Source organism: Clarias gariepinus, chromosome 8 (genome assembly GCF_024256425.1).
Source record: "Clarias gariepinus isolate MV-2021 ecotype Netherlands chromosome 8, CGAR_prim_01v2, whole genome shotgun sequence".
Taxonomy (NCBI): domain Eukaryota; kingdom Metazoa; phylum Chordata; class Actinopteri; order Siluriformes; family Clariidae; genus Clarias; species Clarias gariepinus.
Window position 1 is genome coordinate 22,258,837 of NC_071107.1, and position 6,064 is coordinate 22,264,900.

Sequence of the window (6,064 nt, forward strand, 5' to 3'; positions counted from 1 at the left end):
GAGCAACACTAGCGAGCAGCATAGCAACCGCCTGTACCATTCCGGTGACGGGGGGGACACACCGGGTGTCATCTAGCAAAATAAATGCCTTTCCAAAAAAGGTATTACCTTTACTAAAACAGAGATGTCAGATAATAGTAAATGTATAATTCCAGATATAATCCGAATTAATCTTTGATTCAGCAATCAAAAACATACAATTTTTGCTGCGCTTATTTCCCCTTTCCTGGATTTATAGTCACACATGCCTGCTTACAGTGACTAACGCAATCCTAGAGCAATGTCTCTGAGCTCAACTGTAAGTAACGCGAGATGAGGATGGTTTCCTCGCTTTCAGCTCTGGAGCGTCGAAATGGTTAACACGTTGCAGGAGTGTTCCTAAGATTTCATTACTAAGATGAACTAAGATTTATTTAACATAAGATTTGAACTCAAGAGCTTGTTTAAATGGTCACATTCCATAGTAGCTCAGTTTATATGCCACTGATTTTGTCATGAATGGGGTGTTGTGGCAAGGTGTTTAACGCCGTGGGCAGAAGGAGCAGGCATAGAGGCAGAGGGGTGGTGTTAACCAAAAAAGAGTCTTTAATAAAGGTTAAACAAAGTATAAATAAAGATACAAACAAAGGAACAAACAAACTTAAACCATACTTAACTTTGTGCTAACAGGGGCTCTCTGGCAAGACACAGGCAGGAGGAAACACGAAACACGTCCTGTGACGAGACACAGGCAGGGGGTTACACAAAACACGTCCTGTGGCGAGACACAGGCAGGAGGAGACACAAAACACGTCCTGTGGCGAGACACAGGCAGGAGGAGACACAAAACACGTCCTGTGGCGAGACACAGGCAGGAGGAGACACAAAACACGTCCTGTGGCGAGACACAGGCAGGAGGAGACACAAAACACGTCCTGTGGCGAGACACAGGCAGGAGGAGACACAAAACACGTCCTGTGGCGAGACACAGGCAGGAGGAGACACAAAACACGTCCTGTGGCGAGACACAGGCAGGAGGAGACACAAAACACGTCCTGTGGCGAGACACAGGCAGGAGGAGACACAAAACACGTCCTGTGGCGAGACACAGGCAGGAGGAGACACAAAACACGTCCTGTGGCGAGACACAGGCAGGGGGACAAACGTAACAAGACACAAACGAGGCGTGGAGCTGAAACTGGACATTAGAGAGGACGGGAGACACTAGAGAGGACGGGAGACACTAGAGAGGACGGGAGACACTAGAGAGGACGGGAGACACGTAAAGACGAGACGAGAGACCAAGAGAGGGACAGGACAAGGGCTAAAGACATGGCAATCAGCTAGGCATGGCTTTTAGCTAAACATGGTTAAGCATTGCTTAACCATGGCAGTCAGCTACACATACACCTAGCTAAGCATGTCTTTAGCCCCAACATGCACTAAGCTATACTTACCTAATAGCTTAAACACACTAGGGAATAGGGGCACAGAAACACAAACAAAGGATACCCAGTGGCTAGGTGAGGCAGCCCTCCAAGACTAAGCGAGGCGGCACTCACAAGCTAGTCGTTACTCCCCAGTCAGGAGGGACAGCACTCTAAAACTAGGCGCACTGGGACAATAGGGGGAGAGGAAACACAGGACAAGGGACACAATCAAAGGCTAGGCTGAGGACACCATCAAAGGCTAGGCTGAGGACACCATCAAAGGCTAGGCTGAGGACACCATCAAAGGCTAGGCTGAGGACACCATCAAAGGCTAGGCTGAGGACACCATCAAAGGCTAGGCTGAGGACACCATCAAAGGCTAGGCTGAGGACACCATCAAAGGCTAGGCTGAGGACACCATCAAAGGCTAGGCACACTGGGCAACTAGGAGGGGGTGGAAACACAGGACAGCTAGAGACACAGAGGGGCTATGGCTAGAAGCATGCTAGTACTGTAACTGTACTATAAACTCAACATAGCCTTTAGCTAATCATGCTCCTAGCCACACACACACCTAACTGCTTACCTGCTCTAGCTAACCACAAGAACACAGGAGGACAGGACTGAATCAGCTCCACTAACACAGATACACAAAACATACACAGAGACATTGCCAATACGAGAGCCCAAGTCAACACAACTAAAATCAAAGTACAAATTAAACAGATAACAAAAACAAACCAAAATGCCCACATAACTGACAGTGGTATTCCCAAAAATGCTCGACCCAGTTTCCCAGTCTAAACAGCTATTTATAGATTGATTGATGGCTACCTCGGTTCAGGTGTGCACTGCATCACCTGACCGAGGTGCCTGCTGGGAAACTGAGTCGGCCAACGAAAACTACAAAATAAAAACAGTGACCTCTAGTGGAGGACCCTTACAGTTTTTAGATTAATATTAGCTAAAAATGTAGGAAAACAGCAATGTAAGATATCCAAGGTTTGTGAAAACTCATTTTCTAAACTGGAAAAATAATTTTCGAGCTTTATGAAGTTGTCCAGATAAGGGTTTGTGTTTTACAGTATATGTGAAAATCATTGGAAGGGTCGAAAGCATCATTTCTATTCATTTATTCATTCTCAGGAACTTCCTTATCCTAAATAGGGTCATGTGGGATCCAGAGCATATCCCAGGATCACAGAGGTGAAAATAAACCCTGGATGAAATAAAAGTCCATCACATAGCACTATATACACAGTCACTCCAACTCTGAAAAGTTAACATGAAACAATTAGGCTTTCATTTTACTAAATCCAATGAGCACTGTGTTGATAGTAGACATTTTAGGGCTGCAGGATGTCTTTAGATCTAGAGAAACATTTTTAAGACCCATTAAAGCCCTAAATATGTTAAAGCCCTAGAAGTCTCCAGGACTAAATTCCTAAAGGTCTTAAATATAATCTAAAGACGTAAGGAGTCTTTAGTTTTAAAGACTTTCCACAGATGACCTGACGGCCAGTCTGCCTGCCCAGTTGGAATGTCAAAACTCTAAGGTTGATCTTTTGGCTCCAGGTCCCAGTGACCCTGTGCTGGATAAGTGGTATAGAATATGAATGAAAGAATGAATGAATTAATCAATCAATAGTATTATTTAAGTGTATTTTTTCTGCTTTAAAAGTATGGCCCTATGATTAAACGCCATATGCCCCCACTACAAGTTAAAGGACATTAATTGGCCTGATGATGGCACTATGGCGCTATATATTGAGGATTTGGCTTACAGTATAAACTTCATTGTTCTGGCAAAAATAATCACCAGAAAGCTGATAGGGCAAAATGTTTGCCTTATACAAGGGTGAGTCAAAAATTATCCACATTCTGGATGTGCATAATTATAATAACAATTACATAATTTTTTAACACAATCACTTTGCTTTTCAACACACTTTGTCCATCTGTCATCAGGCTTTCGTATTACTTCATTAAAAAGGTTTTAGCTGAGCTGTAAGCCATGAATGCACTGCTGTCTTTACTTCTTCTTCAATAGTGAATCCAAGGGAGCAAGAGAAGAACAATAGGGAGTATGCAATGTTGCTGTAGATCAGCTCCTTCATGATGGCTAACACGTGTGCGCTGTTCCCTGAATTTTTCCCCAGACTTCTTCACAAAAAACACTAATACTTCGCTAAATTAAAGAACCAGGTACACCCTCAGACCACAGAAAACAAATCACTGCACTTTGCTTGTCTTTTGTGAAAATCACAAGTGGGGTATATATTTTTACTCTTACTTCAGTTACAAATAAACTGACGTAACATGTTCACACCTGCACAGCAGTGACTGAGAAGAGAGTAGCTTAAAAGGAAAGAACCGATAAATCAGTATGGCCGACAAAAGTTTTAATATAACTGGAGTGCAGATCATTTTTGACTTACCTTCCCGAATGCAAAGTTCAATATAAACAAAATTGGTATACATGACATTCTGAGGACATGCTCCAAATTTTATTTAATTTGACTTCTAACTAAAAAGCCAATCAAAATGAAGCAAGTTGTAGGATATGGAATAACCAATAAGCTTGAAACGTACTGGACACAACTAAGACATTTTTAAGCAATTTTACTTTCTTTTAAATTGGTGAGGGCCCACAAATATGCTAAAATTGTGTAGTTCTCTGTTGTCTAATGCTGCACCATGGTCCAAGTACATGGTTTACCATGTACTGTACTCACCGTATACAGTATGTGTGAAATGGCACTAAAAGCTACTTTATTTAAATTATACTGTATTATGTGAGTGCAGTGGTGTGCTTAATTGGAGGAATATTGTAAAGAGATGCCTGAATATGGTCAAAACTAAAGGTTCTGGAATCTAAATTTGTGATAATTTCTGACTATTTTTCGATGAGTAAATAAAGAAAGAATTTTCTAAGGCTTTTAGTGTTTGCGATCATGTCATAAAGATAATAATACAAGATCGCTGAATATGCTTAAAACTTGGATGAAACTTGCCGTTCTAATATTTTTTTCAGCGTCTGTTTGATATATACTCAACTAACAGAATAGACATTCTATTTGTTCAGTAAACAGACAGATTTTTTCCCCCAAATTGAATAGAGATACAGCAATGGAAGAAAGTTTTCAGATCATTTCAAGTTTTTCACATTTTGTTATATTTCACACTCAATGCTTCACAAAGTAAAAAACATATGTTTGGAGTATTTTGTTAATATATATACTATACTATATAATAAGTATTCAGACCCATCACAACAATGATAGCCTCAAGTCTGCTTGTAAATGAAATCTTTCTGTTAGTAGTTTCCATGTATGCAAAATTGTACAAGTTTATAACCAGGTTGGATGGGCAGCATCAGTGCATAGCCATTTCAGGTCTCTCCAGAGATTGAGTTCAGGTCCAGACTCTGACTGGGTCATTCCAGGACTTTTACAGAGTTGTTTTTCTATGTTTTCTTGGTGGTATGCTTTGGTTCCCTGTCTTGTTGAAATGTAACCATTTTCCCAGACTGACATACGGAAGCACTCTGGGAAAGGTTTTTTACTCAGCAAAGATCTTTATTTTTCTGCATCCATTTTCTCTCTATACTGATTATTCTCCCAGTGCCAGAGAAACTTCCCCATGGCATGATACTACCACCACAGTGCTTGACTGCAGGGTTGGTGTTAATAAGGGAATGTGTAGGGCCTGATTTCTTGATTCTGAATTGATAAATCTTCATGTCACCAGACCAGAGCATTTTGTTTCTCATAGTCCGAAAGTCCTTGAGAAGCTTTTTGAAAAACTCCCAGTGGGATGTCATGAGCCTTTTAGTGAAGATTGGCTTCTGCCTGGCCACTCCTCCATAGAGGCCTTATTAGTACAGTGCTGCACTCATGGTTTTCCTTTTGTAATACTCTCCTATCTCCACAAGGGAACTCAGGATCTTATTTATAGTGATCTTTAGGGTCTTTACTATCTCCCTGACCAAGCCGATTCACCCCAGATTATTCAGTTTGGCTGGGCGACCAGATCTGGGAAGACTGTTGTATCCTTCTCCAAATCTGGGTCTTGACGCAATCCTTTCTCACAAGCCTACAGATAATTTTCTTGACCTCATTGTTTTTACTTTGACATACACCATTTATGGTAAGACCTTATATAGACAAGTGTGTGCGTTTCCTAATTATGACCAAAACAATTTATTTAGAGACAGGTGGATGCAAATAAGCTGTAAATGTGCTTGAGCAATTTCACACAGGCTATGGTAATGAAGTACTAAAAATCAGGCCTTAGGTGATCACTTTCATCATGTTAGTTTAATCATGGTCTAACAAGACTAACAGACTAAATTTACTGTATACACCAAATCATTTAAAATATGTTAATTACTTTTGCCTTTTTTCTCCTTCTCATGAGAACACAAAGTACCTGACTCAATAAGAACTTTAATTACATATTTGTGAATTATATATGTAATGTAATAGTTAATTTGACAGACTAGATAGATGACAGATAAGAGTTTGGGCGGCATTCAAAACCTTAAGCTACTTTGCTAAAATCCATTTAATGGCTATTTTAAACAAAAAAATAAAAAATGCTACCAGGCTTTACCCTGGAGGTGTGAGGCCACAGTACTAACCACTCCATTGGCC